Below are 20739 nucleotides of genomic sequence, written 5' to 3'. Positions count from 1 at the left end.
TGCTACATACAAATCCATTTGCTTTTCTAAGTATTTCTCACATACATTCTTCAAAGCAAACACCTGATCCACACATCCTCTACCACTTCTGAAACCACACTGCTCTTCCTCAATCTGATGCTCTGTACATGCCCTCACCCTCTCAATCAATACCCTCCCATATAATTTACCAGGAATACTCAACAAACTTATACCTCTGTAATTTGAGCACTCACTCTTATCCCCTTTGCCTTTGTACAATGGCACTATGCACGCATTCCGCCAATCCTCAGGCACCTCACCATGAGTCATACATACATTAAATAACCTTACCAACCAGTCAACAATACAGTCACCCCCTTTTTTAATAAATTCCACTGCAGTACCATCCAAACCTGCTGCCTTGCCGGCTTTCATCTTCCGCAAAGCTTTCACTACCTCTTCTCCGCTCACCAAATCATTTTCCCTAACCCTCTCACTTTGCACACCACCTCGACCTGCGTGTCGTAGAAGGCGACTAAAAGGGAAGGGAGCGGGGGGGCTGGAAATCCTCCCCTCTCGTTTTTTTTTTAGTTTTCCAAAAGAAGGAACAGAGAAGGGGGCCAGGTGAGGATATTCCCTCAAAGGCCCAGTCCTCTGTTCTTAATGCTACCTCGCTGTCGCGGGAAATGGCGAATAGTATGAAAAAAAATATATATATATATATATATATATATATATATATATATATATATATATATATATATATATATATATATATATATATATATATTATCCCTGGGGATAGGGGATTAAGAATACTTCCCACGTCTTCCCTGTGTGTCGTAGAAGGCGACTAAAAGTGGAGGGAGCGGGAGGCTGGAAATTCTCCCCTCTCGTTTTTTTTTTAATTTTCCAAAAGAAGGAACAGAGGGGGCCAGGTGAGGATATTCCAAAAAAGGCCCAGTCCTCCGTTCTTAACGCTACCTCGCTAACGCGGGAAATGGCAAATAGTTTAAAAGAAAAAGATAATATATATATAAATATATATATATATTTTTTTTTCATACTATTTTCCATTTCCCGCATCATCATTTATTTATCTTGCTTTGTTGCTGTCTCCCGCATTAGTGAGGTAGCGCAAGGAAACATACGAAACAATGGCCCAACCCACCTACATACATATGTATATACATACAAGTCCACACACACAAATATACATACCTATACATCTCAATGTACACATATATATACACACACACACATATACATATATACACATGTACATAATCCATACTGTCTGACTTTATTTATTCCCCTCGCCACACATGGAATAACAACCCCCTCAGCCTTCCTGTGTGCGAGGTAGCACTAGGAAAAGACAACAAAGGCCCCATCTGTTGACACTCAGTCTCCAGCTGTCATGTAATAATGCATCGAAACCACAGCTCCCTTTCCACATTCAGGCCCCACAGAACTTTCCATGGTTTACCCCACACGCTTCACATGCCCTGATTCAATCCATTGACAGCAAGTCGACCCCGGTATACCACATCGTTCCAATTCACTCTATTCCTTGCACGCCTTTCACCCTCCTGCATGTTCAGACCCCGATCACACAAAATCTTTTTTTACTCCATCTTTTCACCTTCAATTTGGTTTCCCACTTCTCCTCGTTCCCTCCACCTCCAACACATATATCCTCTTGGTCAATCTTTCCTCACTCATTCTCTCTATGTGACCAAACCATTTCAAAACACCCTCTCCTGCTCTCTTAACCACACTCTTTTTATTTCCACACATCTCTCTTACCCTTACATTACTTACTTGATCAAACCACCTCACACCACATATTGTCCTCAAACATCTCACTTCCAGCACATCCACCCTCCTGCGCACAACTCTATCCATAGCCCACGCCTCGCAACCATACAACATTGCTGGAACCACTATTCCTTCAAACATACCCATTTTTGCTTTCCGAGATAATGATCTCGACTTCCACACATTCTTCAAGGCTCCCAGGATTTTTGCCCCCTTCCCCACCCTATGATTCACTTCCGCCTCCATGATTCCATCTGCTGCCAGATCCACTCCTAGATATCTAAAACACTTCACTTCCTCCAGTTTTTCTCCATTCAAACTTACCTGCCAATTGCCTTGACCCTCAACCCTACTGTACTTAATAACCTTGCTCTTATTCACATTCACTATCAACTTTCTTCTTTCACACACTTTACCAAACTCAGTCACCAGCTTCTGCAGTTTCTCACATGAATCAGCCACCAGCGCTGTATCATCAGCAAACAACTGAATCTCTTCCCAAGCTCCCTCATCCACAACAGACTGCATACTTGCCCCTCTTTCCAAAACTCTTGCATTCACCTCCCTAACAACCCCATCCATAAACAAATTAAACAACCATGGAGACATCACACACCCCTGCCACAAAACTACATTCACTGAGAACCAATCACTTTCCTCTCTTCCTACACGCACACATGCCTTACATCCTCGATAAAAACTTTTCACTGCTTCTAACAACTTGCCTTCCACACCATATATTCTTAATACCTTCTACAGAGAATCTCTGTCAACTCTAACATATGCCTTCTCCAGATCGATAAATGCTACATATAAATCCATTTGCTTTTCTAAGTATTTCTCACATACATTCTTCCATATATATATATTTTTTTTTTTTTTGCTTTGTCGCTGTCTCCCGTGTTTGCGAGGTAGCGCAAGGAAACAGATGAAAGAAATGGCCCAACCCACCCCCATACACATGTATATACATACGTCCACACACGCAAATATACATACCTACACAGCTTTCCATGGTTTACCCCAGACGCTTCACATGCCTTGATTCAATCATCTTATATATATATATATAATGAGAGTTGGGGTGTGAGACTATCAGTAAATTTTAGGGAGAATAAAAAGATGTTCTGGAAGGAGCTAAATAGGGTGCGTAAGACAAGGGAGCAAATGGGAACTTCAGTGAAGGGCGTAAATGGGGAGGTGATAACAAGTAGCGGTGATGTGAGAAGGAGATGGAATGAGTATTTTGAAGGTTTGTTGAATGTGTCTGATGACAGAGTGGCAGATATAGGGTGTTTTGGTCGAGGTGGTGTGCAAAGTGAGAGGGTTAGGGAAAATGATTTGGTAAACAGAGAAGAGGTAGTAAAAGCTTTGCAGAAGATGAAAGCCGGCAAGGCAGCAGGTTTGGATGGTATTGCAGTGGAATTTATCAAAAAAGGGGGTGACTGTAATGTTGACTGGTTGGTAAGGTTATTTAATGTATGTATGACTCATGGTGAGGTGCCTGAGGATTGGCGGAATGCGTGCATAGTGCCATTGTACAAAGGCAAAGGGGATAAGAGTGAGTGCTCAAATTACAGAGGTATAAGTTTGTTGAGTATTCCTGGTAAATTATATGGGAGGGTATTGATTGAGAGGGTGAAGGCATGTACAGAGCATCAAATTGGGGAAGAGCAGTGCGGTTTCAGAAGTGGTAGAGGATGTGTGGATCAGGTGTTTGCTTTGAAGAATGTATGTGAGAAATACTTAGAAAAGCAAATGGATTTGTATGTAGCATTTATGGATCTGGAGAAGGAATATGATAGAGTTGATAGAGATGCTCTGTGGAAGGTACTAAGAATATATGGTGTGGGAGGCAAGTTGTTAGAAGCAGTGAAAAGTTTTTATCGAGGATGTAAGGCATGTGTACGTGTAGGAAGAGAGGAAAGTGATTGGTTCTCAGTGAATGTAGGTTTGCGGCAGGGGTGTGTGATGTCTCCATGGTTGTTTAATTTGTTTATGGATGGGGTTGTTAGGGAGGTAAATGCAAGAGTCCTGGAAAGAGGGGCAAGTATGAAGTCTGTTGGGGATGAGAGAGCTTGGGAAGTGAGTCAGTTGTTGTTCGCTGATGATACAGCGCTGGTGGCTGATTCATGTGAGAAACTGCAGAAGCTGGTGACTGAGTTTGGTAAAGTGTGTGGAAGAAGAAAGTTAAGAGTAAATGTGAATAAGAGCAAGGTTATTAGGTACAGTAGGGGTGAGGGTCAAGTCAATTGGGAGGTGAGTTTGAATGGAGAAAAACTGGAGGAAGTGAAGTGTTTTAGATATCTGGGAGTGGATCTGTCAGCGGATGGAACCATGGAAGCGGAAGTGAATCATAGGGTGGTGGAGGGGGCGAAAATTTTGGGAGCCTTGAAAAATGTGTGGAAGTCGAGAACATTATCTCGGAAAGCAAAAATGGGTATGTTTGAAGGAATAGTGGTTCCAACAATGTTGTATGGTTGCGAGGCGTGGGCTATGGATAGAGATGTGCGCAGGAGGATGGATGTGCTGGAAATGAGATGTTTGAGGACAATGTGTGGTGTGAGGTGGTTTGATCGAGTAAGTAACGTAAGGGTAAGAGAGATGTGTGGAAATAAAAAGAGCGTGGTTGAGAGAGCAGAAGAGGGTGTTTTGAAATGGTTTGGGCACATGGAGAGAATGAGTGAGGAAAGATTGACCAAGATGATATATGTGTCGGAGGTGGAGGGAACGAGGAGAAGAGGGAGACCAAATTGGAGGTGGAAAGATGGAGTGAAAAAGATTTTGTGTGATCGGGGCCTGAACATGCAGGAGGGTGAAAGGAGGGCAAGGAATAGAGTGAATTGGAGCGATGTGGTATACAGGGGTTGACGTGCTGTCAGTGGATTGAATCAAGGCATGTGAAGCGTCTGGGGTAAACCATGGAAAGCTGTGTAGGTATGTATATTTGCGTGTGTGGACGTATGTACATGTGTATGGGGGGGGGGGTTGGGCCATTTCTTTCGTCTGTTTCCTTGCGCTACCTCGCAAACGCGGGAGACAGCGACAAAGTATAAAAAAGAAAAAAAAAAAAAAAATATATATATATATATATATATATATATATATATATATATATATATAAGATGAAAGCCGGCAAGGCAGCAGAATTTATTGAAAAGGGGGTGACTGTATTATTGACTAGTTGGTAAGGTTATTTAATGTAAGTATGACTCATGGTGAGGTGCCTGAGGATTGGCGGAATGCGTACATAGTGCCATTGTACAAAGGCAAAGGGGATAAGAGTGAGTGCTCAAATTTCAGAGGCATAAGTTTGTTGAGTATTCCTGGTAAATCATATGGGAGGGTATTGATTGAGAGGGTGAAGGCATGTACAGAGCATCAGATTGGGGAAGAGCAGTGTGGTTTCAGAAGTGGTAGAGGATGTGTGGATCAGGTGTTTGCTTTGAAGAATGTATGTGAGAAATACTTAGAAAAGCAAATGGATTTGTATGTAGCATTTATGGATCTGGAGAAGGCATATGATAGAGTTGATAGAGATGCTCTGTGGAAGGTATTAAGAATATATGGTGTGGGAGGCAAGTTGTTAGAAGCAGTGAAAAGTTTTTATCGAGGATGTAAGGCATGTGTACGTGTAGGAAGAGAGGAAAGTGATTGGTTCTCAGTGAATGTAGGTTTGCAGCAGGGGTGTGTGATGTCTCCATGGTTGTTTAATTTGTTTATGGATGGGGTTGTTAGGGAGGTGAATGCAAGAGTTTTGGAAAGAGGGGCAAGTATGAAGTCTGCTGTGGATGAGAGAGCTTGGGAAGTGAGTCAGTTGTTGTTCGCTGATGATACAGCGCTGGTGGCTGATTCATGTGAGAAACTGCAGAAGCTGGTGACTGAGTTTGGTAAAGTGTGTGAAAGGAGAAAGTTAAGAGTAAATGTGAATAAGAGCAAGGTTATTAGGTACAGTAGGGTTGAGGGTCAAGTCAATTGGGAGTAAGTTTGAATGGAGAAAAACTGGAGGAAGTAAAGTGTTTTAGATATCTGGGGGTGGAACTGGCAGCGGATGGAACCATGGAAGCGGAAGTGAATCATACGGTGGGGGAGGGGGCGAAAATCCTATGAGCTTTGAAGAATGTGTGGAAGTCGAGAACATTACCTCAGAAAGCAAAAATGGGTATGTTTGAAGGAATAGTGGTTCCAACAATGTTGTATGGTTGCGAGGCGTGGGCTATGGATAGAGTTGTACGCAGGAGGATGGATGTGCTGGAAATGAGATGTTTGAGCACAATGTGTGGTGTGAGGTGGTTTGATCGAGTAAGTAATGTAAGGGTAAGAGAGATGTGTGGAAATAAAAAGAGCATGGTTGAGAGAGCAGAAGAGGGTGTTTTGAAATGGTTTGGACACATGGAGAGAATGAGTGAGGAAAGATTGCCCAAGAGGATATATGTGTCGGAGGTGGAGGGAAGGAGGAGAAGTGGGAGACCAAATTGGAGGTGGAAAGATGGAGTGAAAAAGATTTTGAGTGATCGGGGCCTGAACATGCAGGAGGGTGAAAGGCGGGCAAGGAATAGAGTGAATTGGATCGATGTGGTATAACGGGGTTGACGTGCTGTCAGTGGATTGAATCAGGGCATGTGAAGCGTCTGGGGTAAACCATGGAAAGTTGTGTGGGGCCTGGATTTGGAGAGGGAGCTGTGGTTTCGGGCATTATTGCATGACAGCTAGAGACTGAGTGTGAACGATTGGGGCCTTTGTTGTCTTTTCCTAGCGCTACCTCGCACACATGAGGGGGGAGGGGGATGGTATTCCATGTGTGGCAAGGTGGCGATGGGAATGAATAAATGCAGACAGTGTGAATTGTGTGCATGGGTATATATGTATGTGTCTGTGTGTATTTATATGTGTACACTGAGATGTATAGGTATGTATATTTGCGTGTGTGGACGTGTACGTATATACATGTGTATGGGGGTGGGTTGGGCCATTTCTTTCATCTGTTTCCTTGCGCTACTTCGCAAACGCGGGAGAGCGGAAAAAAAATATATATATACACATATATATGTATATATATATATATATATATATATATATATATATATATATATATATATATATATATATATATATGCACCTTTCTCTTGACCTCCTGTCTCTTTCTTTTATACATCTCCCACTCAATTTCATTTTTTCCCTGCAAAAATCGTCCAAATGCCTCTCTTCTCTTTCACTAATAATCTTACTTCTTCATCCCACCACTCACTATCCTCTCTAATCAACCCACCTCCCACTCTTCTCATGCTACAAGCATCTTCTGCGCAATCCATCACCGGTTCCCTAAATACATCCCATTCCTCCCCCACTCCCCTTACTTCCACTGTTCTCACCTTTTTCCATTCTGTACTCAGTCTCTCCTAGTACTTCCTCACACAAGTCTCCTTCCCAAGCTCCCTTACTCTCACCATCCTCTTCACCCCAACATTCTTCTTTTCTGAAAACCTCTACAAATCTTCACCTTAGCCTCCACAAGATAATGATCAGACATCCCTCCAGTTGCACCTCTCAGCACATTAACATCCAAAAGTCTCTCTTTCGCACGCCTGTCAATTAACACGTAATCCAATAACGCTCTCTGGCCATCTCTCCTACTTACATAAGTATACTTATGTATATCTCACTTTTTAAACCAGGTATTCCCAATCACCAGTCCTTTTTCAGCACATAAATCTACAAGCTCTTCACCATTTCCATTTACAACACTGAACACCCCATGTATACCAATTATTCTCTCAACTGCCACATTACTCACCTTTGCATTCAAATCACCCATCACTATAACCCGGTCTCGTGCATCAAAACCACTAACACACTCATTCAGCTGCTCCCAAAACACTTCCCTCTCATGATCTTTCTTCTCATGCCCAGGTGCATATGCACCAATAATCACCCATCTCTCTCCATCAACTTTCAGTTTTACCCATATTAATCGAGAATTTACTTTCTTACATTCTATCACATACTCCCACAACTCCTGTTTCAGGAGTACTGCTACTCCTTCCCTTGCTCTTGTCCTCTCACTAACCCCTGACTTTACTCCCAAGACATTCCCAAACCACTCTTCCCCTTTACCCTTGAGCTTCGTTTCACTCAGAGCCAAAACATCCAGGTTCCTTTCCTCAAACATACTACCTATCTCTTCTTTTTTCATATCTTGGTTACATCCACACACATTTAGACACCCCAGTCTGAGCCTTCGAGGAGGATGAGCACTCCCCGTGTGACTCCTTCTTCTGTTTCCCATTTTAGAAAGTTAAAAAATACATGGAGGGGAGGATATCTGGGCCCCCGCTCCCGTCCCCTCTAGTCGCCTTTTACGACACGCGAGGAATGCGTGGGAAGTATTCTTTCACCCCTATCCCCAGGGATAATATATATATATATATATATATATATATATATATATATATATACATTATATTTTTATTATTATTTATTATACTTTGTCGCTGTCTCCCACGTTTGTGAGGTAGCGCAAAGAAACAGACGAAAGAAATGGCCCAACCCCCCCCCATACACATGTATATACATACGTCCACACACGCAACTATACATACCTACACAGCTTTCCATGGTTTATCCCAGACGCTTCACATGCCTTGATTCAATCCACTGACAGCACGTCAACCCCGGTATACCACATCGCTCCAATTCACTCTATTCCTTGCCCTCCTTTCACATACACATGCACATAAACACACACACACACATATACATACATATGAAAAAAGTAAGAAATAATTTAGAAAACTGAAACTTCTAGCTTGAAATGAAATGAGAAAATGAATGACACATAATGGTTCAACCTCTGGCTATGGAAAAAGGAAATGTATAATTTATTTACACAAACATCAATAGTAGTTCTCATCAATTTAACCACTGTATCAATAAGCAAGAGGTGAAAAAGAGGGCAAATGAGAGTTGGGGTGAGAGAGTATCATTAAGTTTTAGGGAGAATAAAAAGATGTTCTGGAAGGAGGTAAATAAAGTGCATAAGACAAGGGAGCAAATGGGAACTTCAGTGAAGGGCGCAAATGGGGAGGTGATAACAAGTAGTGGTGATGTGAGAAGGAGATGGAGTGAGTATTTTGAAGGTTTGTTGAATGTGTTTGATAATAGAGTGGCAGATATAGGGTGTTTTGGTCGAGGTGGTGTGCAAAGTGAGAGGGTTAGGGAAAATAATTTGGTAAACAAAGAAGAGGCAGTAAAAGCTTTGCGGAAGATGAAAGCCGACAAGGCAGCAGGTTTGGATGGTATTGCAGTGGAATTTATTAAAAAAGGGGGTGACTGTATTATTGACTGGTTGGTAAGGTTATTCAATGTCGTATGACTCATGGTGAGGTGCCTGAGGATTGGCGAAATGCATGCATAGTGCCATTGTACAAAGGCAAAGGGGATAAGAGTGAGTGCTCAAATTACAGAGGTATAAGTTTGTTGAGTATTCCTGGTAAATTATATAGGAGGGTATTTATTGAGAGGGTGAAGGCATGTACAGAGCATCAGATTGGGGAAGAGCAGTGTGGTTTCAGAAGTGGTAGAGGATGTGTGGATCAGGTTTTTGCTTTGAAGAATGTATGTGAGAAATACTTAGAAAAGCAAATGGATTTGTATGTAGCATTTATGGATCTGGAGAAGGCATATGATAGAGTTGATAGAGATGCTCTGTGGAATGTATTAAGAATATATGGTGTGGGAGGCAAGTTGTTAGAAGCAGTGAAAAGTTTTTATCGAGGATGTAAGGCATGTGTACGTGTAGGAAGAGAGGAAAGTGATTGGTTCTCAGTGAATGTAGGTTTGCAGCAGGGGTGTGTGATGTCTCCATGGTTGTTTAATTTGTTTATGGATGGGGTTGTTAGGGAGGTGAATGCAAGAGTTTTGGAAAGAGGGGCAAGTATGAAGTCTGTTGGGGATGAGAGAGCTTGGGAAGTGAGTCAGTTGTTGTTCGCTGATGATACAGCGCTGGTGGCTGATTCATGTGAGAAACTGCAGAAGCTGGTGACTGAGTTTGGTAAAGTGTGTGAAAGAAGAAAGTTAAGAGTAAATGTGAATAAGAGCAAGGTAATTAGGTACAGTAGGGTTGAGGGTCAAGTCAATTGGGAGGTAAATTTGAATGGAGAAAAACTGGAGGAAGTAAAGTGTTTTAGATATCTGGGAGTGGATCTGGCAGCGGATGGAACCATGGAAGCGGAAGTGGATCATAGGGTGGGGGAGGGGGCGAAAATTCTGGGAGCCTTGAAGAATGTGTGGAAGTCGAGAACATTATCTCGGAAAGCAAAAATGGGTATGTTTGAAGGAATAGTGGTTCCAACAATGTTGTATGGTTGCGAGGCGTGGGCTATGGATAGAGTTGTGCGCAGGAGGATGGATGTGCTGGAAATGAGATGTTTGAGGACAATGTGTGGTGTGAGGTGGTTTGATCGAGTAAGTAACGTAAGGGTAAGAGAGATGTGTGGAAATAAAAAGAGCGTGGTTGAGAGAGCAGAAGAGGGTGTTTTGAAATGGTTTGGGTACATGGAGAGAATGAGTGAGGAAAGATTGACCAAAAGGATATATGTGTCGGAGGTGGAGGGAACGAGAAGTGGGAGACCAAATTGGAGGTGGAAAGATGGAGTGAAAAAGATTTTGGTGATGGGGGCCCTGAACATGCAGGGGGGTGAAAGGGGGCAAGGAATAGAGTGAATTGGATCGATTTTGGTATAAGGGGGTTGACGTGCTTTAGTGGATTGAATCAGGGCATGTAAAAGCGTCTGGGGAAAAACCAGGGAAAGTTGTGTGGGGCCTGGATTTGGAGAGGGAGCTGTGGTTTTTGGGGATTAATTGCATGACAGCTAGAGATTTAGTGTGAAGAATTTGGGGGTTGTTGTCTTTCCTAGCCCTAAAATCCCCACAATGAGGGGGAGGGGGGTGGGATTTCCCTGTGGGGCAAGGTGGGGGATGGGAATGAATAAAGGGAGAAAAGTGTGAATTGTGTGCATTTGGGGATATATTTATGTGTCTGTGTGTAATTTTTATTTGTACAAAGGGGTGTATAGGTATGTATATTTGCGTGTGTGGCGGGAGTTATAAATGTGTATGGGGGGGGGTTGGGCCATTTCTTTCTCTGTTTCCTTTCGCTACCTCGCAAAGCGGGAGAAACGGGGGAAAAAAAAAAAAAAATATATATATAAATATAATTAAATTATATATATTATTATATATATATATATATATAAAAATTTTATTATATATGCACCTTTCTTTGACCCCCCGGCCTCTTTTTTTATACATCTCCCACTCAAATTTTATTTTTTCCCCGCAAAAATCGTCCAAATGCCCCCTCTTCTCTTTCACTAAAAAATTCAATTCCCTTTATCCCACCCCTCATTTTTTCCCCTTTTAATCAACCCCCCTCCCACTCTTCTCATGCCACAAGCATCTTCTGCGCAATCCATCCCCCGGTTCCCTAAAAACAAACCCTTCCCCCCCCACCCCCCCTTACTTCCACTGTTCCTCCCCCCTTTTTTTCCCTTCTGTACTCAGTCTCCCGGGACTTCCTCCTCAATCTCCTTTTCCCCAAACTCCCTTACTCTCACCATCCCCTTTTTTCCCCCCAAAATTTCCTTTTTTTTTGAAAAAAACCCTACAAATCTTCACCCTTTGCCTCCCCAAGATAATGATCAGACATCCCTCCATTGCACCTCTCAGCACATTTTAAAAACCAAAAATCCTTTTTTCGCACCCCTGTAATTAACAAAAATCCCAAAAACGTCTTGGCCATTTTTCTCCTACTTACAATTTAAATATCCCTTTTTTAAAAATTCAATTTTTTAAAACCGGTTTTTCCCAAACCCCCAGTCCTTTTTAGCACATAAATCTACAAGCCCCTTCACCCTTTCCATTTACAACATGAACACCCCATGTATACCCAAATTTTTCCCTTTAACTGCCACATTACCACCCTTTTCATTCAAAACACCCATCACAAAAACCCGGTCTCGGGACAAAAAAACCCCAAAAACACTATTTAGCTGTCCCAAAACACTTCCCCCTCATGAACTTTCTTTTTATGCCCGGTGCATATGCACCAATAATCACCCCTCTCTCTCCATCAACTTTCAGTTTTACCCATATTAATCGAGAATTTACTTTTTTACATTCTATCACATACTCCCACAACTCCTGTTTCAAGGGGGTATGCTACTCCTTCCCTTGCTCTTGTCCTTCACTAACCCCTGACTTTTTCTCCCAAGACTTCCCAAACCACTCTTCCCCTTTTCCCTTTAGCTTCGTTTCATCAGAGCCAAAACATCCAGGTTTTTCCCCAAACATACTACCTATTTTTCTTTTTTCAATCTTGGTTAATCCACACACATTTAAAACAAACCCCAATTTAAACCTTGAGGGGGATGAGCACTCCCCGGGGTGACTCCCTTTTTCTGTTTCCCATTTTAGAAAATTAAAAAATACTGGAGGGGGGTTTTCTGGGCCCCCCCTCCCCCTTCCCCCCTTTTAGGCGCCCTTTAGACAAAGCGAGGGAAAGCGTGGGGAAATATTTTTTCAAAACCCCCATTTCCCCAAGATGAAAGCCGGCAAGGCAGCAGTTTGGATGGTATTGCAGTGGAATTTATTAAAAAAGGGGTGACTGTATTATTGACTGGTTGGTAAGGTTATTTAATGTCGTATGACTCATGGTGAGGTGCCTGAGGATTGGCGAAATGCCTGCATAGTGCCATTGTACAAAGGCAAGGGGATAAGAGTGAGTGCTCAAATTACAGAGGTATAAGTTTGTGGAGTATTCTTGGAAAATTATATAGGAGGGTATTTATTGAGAGGGTGAAGGCATCTACAGAGCATCAGATTTGGGAAGAGCAGTGTGGTTTCAGAAGTGGTAGAGGATGTGTGGATCAGGTGTTTGTTTTGAAGAATGTATGTGAGAAATACTTAGAAAAGCAAATGGATTTGTATGTGGCATTTATGTATCTGGAGAAAGCATATAATAGAGCTGATAGAGATGCTCTGTTGAATGTATTAGAATATATCGCGTGGGAGGTAAGTTGTTAGAAGCAGTGAAAAATTCTTATCGAGGATGTAAGGCATGTGTACGTGTAGGAAGAGAGGAAAGTGATTGGTTCTCAGTGAATGTAGGTTTGCAGCAGGGGTGTGTGATGTCTCCATGGTTGTTTAATTTGTTTATGGATGGGGTTGTTAGGGAGGTGAATGCAAGAGTTTTGGAAAGAGGGGCAAGTATGAAGTCTGTTGGGATGAGAGAGCTTGGGAAGTGAGTCAGTTGTTGTTCGCTGATGATACAGCGCTGGTGGCTGATTCATGTGAGAAACTGCAGAAGCTGGTGACTGAGTTTGGTAAAGTGTGTGAAAGAAGAAAGTTAAGAGTAAATGTGAATAAGAGCAAGGTAATTAGGTACAGTAGGGTTGAGGGTCAAGTCAATTGGGAGGTAAATTTGAATGGAGAAAAACTGGAGGAAGTAAAGTGTTTTAGATATCTGGGAGTGGATCTGGCAGCGGATGGAACCATGGAAGCGGAAGTGGATCATAGGGTGGGGGAGGGGGCGAAAATTCTGGGAGCCTTGAAGAATGTGTGGAAGTCGAGAACATTATCTCGGAAAGCAAAAATGGGTATGTTTGAAGGAATAGTGGTTCCAACAATGTTGTATGGTTGCGAGGCGTGGGCTATGGATAGAGTTGTGCGCAGGAGGATGGATGTGCTGGAAATGAGATGTTTGAGGACAATGTGTGGTGTGAGGTGGTTTGATCGAGTAAGTAACGTAAGGGTAAGAGAGATGTGTGGAAATAAAAAGAGCGTGGTTGAGAGAGCAGAAGAGGGTGTTTTGAAATGGTTTGGGTACATGGAGAGAATGAGTGAGGAAAGATTGACCAAAAGGATATATGTGTCGGAGGTGGAGGGAACGAGAAGTGGGAGACCAAATTGGAGGTGGAAAGATGGAGTGAAAAAGATTTTGTGTGATCGGGGCCTGAACATGCAGGAGGGTGAGAGGAGGGCAAGGAATAGAGTGAATTGGATCGATGTGGTATACCGGGGTTGACGTGCTGTCAGTGGATTGAATCAGGGCATGTGAAGCGTCTGGGGTAAACCATGGAAAGCTGTGTAGGTATGTATATTTGCGTGTGTGGACGTATGTATATACATGTGTATGGGGGTGGGTTGGGCCATTTCTTTCGTCTGTTTCCGTGCGCTACCTCGCAAACGCGGGAGACAGCGACAAAAAAAAAAAAAATATATATATATATATATATATATATATATATATATATATATATATATATATATATATATATATATATATATATATTTTTTTTTTTTTATACTGCTGAATGTGTTTGATGATAGAGTGGCAGATATAGGGTGTTTTGGTCGAGGTGGTGTGCAAAGTGAGAGCGTTAGGGAAAATGATTTGGTAAACAGAGAAGAGGTAGTGAAAGCTTTGCGGAAGATGAAAGCCGGCAAGGCAGCAGGTTTGGATGGTATTGCAGTGGAATTTATTAAAAAAGGGGGTGACTGTATTGTTGACTGGTTGGTAAGGTTATTTAATGTATGTATGACTCATGGTGAGGTGCCTGAGGATTGGCGGAATGCGTGCATAGTGCCATTGTACAAAGGCAAAGGGGATAAGAGTGAGTGCTCAAATTACAGAGGTATAAGTTTGTTGAGTATTCCTGGTAAATTATATGGGAGGGTATTTATTGAGAGGGTGAAGGCATGTACAGAGCATCAGATTGGGGAAGAGCAGTGTGGTTTCAGAAGTGGTAGAGGATGTGTGGATCAGGTGTTTGCTTTGAAGAATGTATGTGAGAAATACTTAGAAAAGCAAATGGATTTGTATGTAGCATTTATGGATCTGGAGAAGGCATATGATAGAGTTGATAGAGATGCTCTGTGGAAGGTATTAAGAATATATGGTGTGGGAGGAAAGTTGTTAGAAGCAGTGAAAAGTTTTTATCGAGGATGTAAGGCATGTGTACGTGTAGGAAGAGAGGAAAGTGATTGGTTCTCAATGAATGTAGGTTTGCGGCAGGGGTGTGTGATGTCTCCATGGTTGTTTAATTTGTTTATGGATGGGGTTGTTAGGGAGGTGAATGCAAGAGTTTTGGAAAGAGGGGCAAGTATGAAGTCTGTTGGGGATGAGAGAGCTTGGGAAGTGAGTCAGTTGTTGTTCGCTGATGATACAGCGCTGGTGGCTGATTCATGTGTGAAACTGCAGAAGCTGGTGACTGAGTTTGGTAAAGTGTGTGGAAGAAGAAAGTTATGAGTAAATGTGAATATATATATATATATATATATATATATATATATATATATATATATATATATATATATATATGTATATATATATATATATATATATATATATTCCATGTGTGGCGAGGTGGCGATGGGAATGAATAAAGGCAGACAGTGTGAATTGTGTGCATGGGTATATATATATGTGTCTGTGTGTGTATGTGTACATTGAGATGTATAGGTATGTATATTTGCGTGTGTGGACGTGTATGTATATATATGTGTATGGGGGTGGGTTGGGCCATTTCTTTCGTCTGTTTCCTTGCGCTACCTCGCAAACGCAGGAGACAGCAACAAAGCAAAATAATAATAATAATAATATTTTGTTTGTTTGTTTATTTGTTTTGTTTTGTTTTGATACTATTTGGCATTTCCCGTGTTAGCGAGGTAGTGTTAAGAACAGAGGACTGAGCCTTTGAGGGAATATCCTCACTTGGCCCCCTTCTCTGTTCCTCTTTTGGAAAATTGAAAAAAAACGAGAGGGAAGGATTTCCAGCCCCCTGCTTTGTCCCCTTTTAGTCGCCTTCTATGATACACAGGGAAAACATGAGAAGTATTCTTTCTCCCCTATCCCCAGGGATAATATATATATATATATATATATATATATATATATATATATATATATATATATATATATATATACATATATATATCATGGTTTCCAAAGAGGGTAAAATCCCGGAGAATTCGCCTAATTAACTGGATAACACAATATTTTGACTCACCAATGAGCACGTGCTCTCTCTGATGCTCAAAGGATTTACTTGCAGGGTTAGTTTTTCTTGGCTGATTATAAATGTCGATATTGAAAAAACTGATTTAGATGTTCTTCCTGAAATTACTCAGGAAATTGTAATGAAAGCATAACAATGAAAACCCAAGTTGGCTATAGTATCTAGAACTTTTGGTCACTGTTTTCAAAGAATGACTTCTTTTTTTAATGAACTCATTCTTCAACAACTGTTTAAGATGATTCTAACACAGTCTTATAGCGTGTTTCAGTATTTGGCTGGCTTATCTGTAGCCATAAGCATTGCTATGCAATGTTTTCAGTATTTTTTTTCAGTAAAAGCAGTTTAATAATGAAAAGAATCACTAAGGCCTGGATAAATATCTTGATCAATCTTATGGCAGCTTTATTGGTTATCATAGTGGTATTACTTGTATCATCATCAGAACCTAAAACAGAGAAAAAGAAAACCACATACAGTATTTAAAAGTAGAAATGAATATGGTTTATTATAACAATGACTGTCACATTGCAAGTCAAGTCAAAACATTCTGTTTGTTTCAAACCCTTTCTGAGTAACAAGATGAAAGAGTAGTTCATTGAAACTTTTAAAAACTTATCACAAAAGAGAAAAGATAGCCCAGACAGCACTGTGAGATAACACATACCTATTTAAAAACACAGTGGGTCAGTAGAAACTCCATGAATTCCAATCTTTGGCTCGTCCCTGTAAGACAGGAGTTATTCCAGTATTAATAAGTCCATGTCTGAGGAGCTACTGACTAAAAGTGAGGTGGAGGATACTGACATAGAGTGGCACTGTCAAGTACATCACTAAAGAAAGCTGAAAAAGGCAATCTGGTAATTGATTGATTTGTGCAATTTGACTATCAATGGTGTTCAAAGATGTGCATCCTAAAGTGTCACTTCATCTTACCTATTCAGCCATCAATTAAAATTACAGATGACTGGAACTCCTCAGATGTCAAATCTTTTTAAGTGATAAACCATAAACTACTATGAAAGCAACTCCCATTAACCAGGAGTAAAACTAACGTGGTTTACTCAACTATAAACTATAATTTCAACTGCATTTGTTAGATAATATGATGGAAAAATAAAATATATTTCTTTGAACACTGGTTATTTGTTATATTGAAAGACTTAAGAATTTACTTACAGCTTTCCTAATGTTAAGACCATAAAAATTCTTTCGCAATCAATGCTAATCGTATGACCGCATTGCACTTCTGCAGTAGTCATTCAGTTTAAAGGCTAATGTAGCACAATTACTCATAAAGGGTGCTCATAAAGGGTGTTATCAGTCTTATTTGTCTGGCAAAAATAATCCTCCAGGTAGGTAATCTTAATGAGATGTGAGTTAAAACAAATTGTCAACTATGTATCAACTATATAATCTAAGTACAGTAATGATTTAAATTTCATTGGGCATCTGTCAAACTCTTTTAACTGCAGAAAGACCTATATGATAATGCAACTGCCCATAGCGATCCCATCAGAAATTCCACTATCAAACTCCTTCATCAATGCAAAGAACCACATGACCCTCAGCAACCAACTCTGACACAGGATAGACAATTCACATTTTCTGCACCAATCTAGTCCCAATTCATGAAATACTCCTGACCCACTCCAATGACAACCCTTAACCCAAAGAATATACAAATATAATCATGAGACACTACTAAAAAATCAGCTACTAATCCCCTTACAACTAAACAGTTTTCATGAAAAACCTTAACAGAATCCATCCAGAAACAACTGCTCACCCATAATTCACTCCCTGTAATACAATCATTGCAATGACATCCTCAGAGAACTCTCCTGCTACATAAAATACTTTGGCCCATTTGTAATTCAAGCACATACAAATATTCCCTAGCATCTGAAAACCTGCCAACATAGTCCAAATCATAAAACCCTCCAAACCAGTGAACTTACCCTCCTCCTACTACACCATATCAATTTTATACACACAATCCAAACTCAAAAAATTATCCAAAACAAAATCAAACAAATCATCCCACTCTAACACACAGAAGCACTCTAGAGACATACTATGCAAAGATCTCATGCAGCATATATTAGATGGCTTCAATCAACCAAAGCATCCCTCCTACACAGTGCTATGTGTAACAATAGACATCAACAAAATCATTCAACACTGTCCCCCAACACATCAACACAAAATGAATATTGACAACACCCTACACAACAATGACAAAAAGTGGCTGGCCAATTTCATTGCCAGTTGCCAAGGCAAAGTCACTCACAATAGCTTCACCTCTAAAACAATTAAATTATGCAATAGAGTTCCCAATGGAGCAATTCTTCTCAACTCTCTTCAATTTCTTCCCACATGACCTCCTATTACTTCAAGCAAACCAAAACATGATGGTCATTTCATATGCTGATAAACTCACAAGCACATCACCACACCCCGACACTAAAATAGCAGCTACAAACATGCAGCAATATATTACACAACTGGAACAATGGCTAACCAAGAGCAGAATGTATGCATCTCCAAGAAAAGATAAAGAAAGGCTGCATTTGCTCAGATCCATTCTCTAGCTGTCATGTGCAATACACCAAAACTACAGCCCCTATCCACAACCAGGCCCTACAGACTTTTCCTTGGTTTCCCTGGTTACTTCACATGGCCTGGTTCAATCTACTAACAGCATTTTGACCCCTGTGAACCACATCATTCCAATTTATTATATCTTTTTCACTCCATTCTTCCAGCTCCAATTTGGTTTCCCTCTTCTCTTTGTCCCATCCACTCCTGATACACATTTTCTCTTTCTCAACCTTTCCTTATCCATTCTTTCTTTATGTTTAAAACATTTCAGCACATCCTCTTTAGCTCTCTCAATCACATCTTTTATATTACACAACTCTTACCCTTTTATTCCTTCCTCAATCAAACCACCTCACACCACAAACTGTCCTCAAACATTTAATTTCCAACACATCACTCTCCTTCACACATCCTCATCTATAGTCTGAGCCTAGCATCCATACATCATTCGGACTACTATATCTTCAAATATACCCATTTTTGCTCTCCTACAGGATAACCCCTCTCTTTCCGTACATTCTTCAGTGTTTCTAGAACCTTTCCCCTCATCCACCCTAAGACAAACTTCCACTTCCATTTACTGCCATGTCCACTCCCAGGTAGCTTAAGAACTTCAATTCCTCCTAATTTTCTTCATTCAAGCTCACACCACAACAAAACTTTCCCTATACCCTGCTAAATCTAATAACCTTGCTTTTATTCACATTTACTCCCAACTATCTCCTTTAATGCACTCTTCTAATCTCAGTCACTAACTTCTGCAGTCTCATTCCAATCTGCCACCATCACAGCATCATCAGTAAAAAACAACTCACTCACTCCCCAGAATACATACTCACCCCTCCCTTCCAGACTCTTGCATTTATGAACCTCAGCACCCCATCCATAAAACAATTAAACATCCAATGTGACATCATCAACCCCTGCTGCAGACCATCATTCACCTGGAACTACTCACTCTCTTTTCTTCCATCTCATACACAAGTCTAACACTCTTGATGAAATTTTTCCACTGCTTCTAGCTTTCCTCCCACACCATATGCTCTTAAGACCCTCTACAAGGCATCTTTATCTACCCTATCATGTACTCTCTCCAGATTCAAATGATATACAAATCCATCTGTTTCTCTATGTAATTCTCAAACACATTCTTTAAAGCAAGCCACTGATTCACATATACCCTACCACTTCTAAACCATATTGTTACTTCCAAGTCTGATGCTCTGTACATGCCTTCACCATCTTATTGTCTATTCTCCGGTATAAATATATTTTTTCTGTTAGTTGAGATGGCACAGGAAAGTGAGGCCTAATTGAGGCCATCCCACTGACGCTACCTCGCTAACACAGGAAACGGTGATTAAGTATAATAAAAAAAAATCCTCCCCTCTCATTTTTTATTTTCCCAAAGAAGGAACAGAAAAAGGGCCAAATGAGGATATTCCCTCTAAGGCTCAGCCCTCTGTTCTTAAGACTACCTTCCTAATGCGGTAAATGACGAATATACATGAAAAAAAAATATATCTTATCATAAATTATACTTTGTCGCTGTCTCCCGCGTTAGCAACGTAGTGCAAGGAAACAGACGAAAGAATGGCCCAACCCACTCGTATACACATGTATATACATACACATCCACACACGCACATATACATATCTATACATCTCAATATAGATTTTTTTTTATTCATTTTGCTTTGTCGCTGTCTCCCACGTTAATGAGGTAGCGCAAGAAAACAGACGAAAGAATGGCCCAACCCACCCATGTTTATACATACACGTCCACACACGAAAATATACACATACCTATACATCTAAACATATACATATATATACACATGCAGACATATACATATACACACATGTACATAATTCATACTGTCTGCCTTTATTCATTCCCAATGCCAACACGCCACTCATGAAATAACAACCCCCTCACCCCCTCATGTGTGCGAGGTAGCACTAGTAAAAGACAGCAAAGGCCCAATTCATTCACACTCAGTCTCTAGCTGTCATGTAATAATGCACCAAAACCACAGCTCCCTTTCCACATCCAGGCCCCACACAACTTTCCATGGTTTACCCCAGACGCTTCACATGCCCTGGTTCAATCCATTGCCAGCACGTCGACCCCGGTATACCACATCGTTCCAATTCACTATATTCCTTGCACACCTTACAACTTCCTGCATGTTCAGGCCCCGATCACTCAAAATCTTTTTCACTCCATCTTTCCACCTCCAATTTGGTCTCCCACTTCTCCTTGTTCCCTCCACCTCTG

At 40.9% G+C, this 20739-nt stretch overlaps 1 protein-coding gene and 1 long non-coding RNA gene across 5 annotated transcripts in view; both read right to left on the bottom strand.

The window, feature by feature from the left end:
- LOC139749887 (E3 ubiquitin-protein ligase SH3RF3-like) overlaps window positions 1-20739 on the bottom strand; it is a 406578-nt gene that overhangs the window by 219047 nt on the left and 166792 nt on the right. The window lies entirely within an intron of this gene.
- The window catches only part of LOC139749888 (uncharacterized), a 57590-nt gene continuing 53093 nt past the window's right edge, over window positions 16243-20739 (bottom strand). Inside the window, exons 3-4 of the long non-coding RNA XR_011713055.1 lie at window positions 16522-16580; window positions 16243-16302 (exon numbers count right to left, since the gene is read on the bottom strand). This is a non-coding gene — a long non-coding RNA (uncharacterized lncRNA). The remainder of the gene's footprint in view (window positions 16303-16521; window positions 16581-20739) is intronic.

Source organism: Panulirus ornatus, chromosome 8 (assembly GCF_036320965.1).
Source record: "Panulirus ornatus isolate Po-2019 chromosome 8, ASM3632096v1, whole genome shotgun sequence".
Classification (NCBI taxonomy): Eukaryota; Metazoa; Arthropoda; class Malacostraca; order Decapoda; family Palinuridae; genus Panulirus; species Panulirus ornatus.
This window is presented reverse-complemented; position numbering and strand designations above follow the sequence as displayed.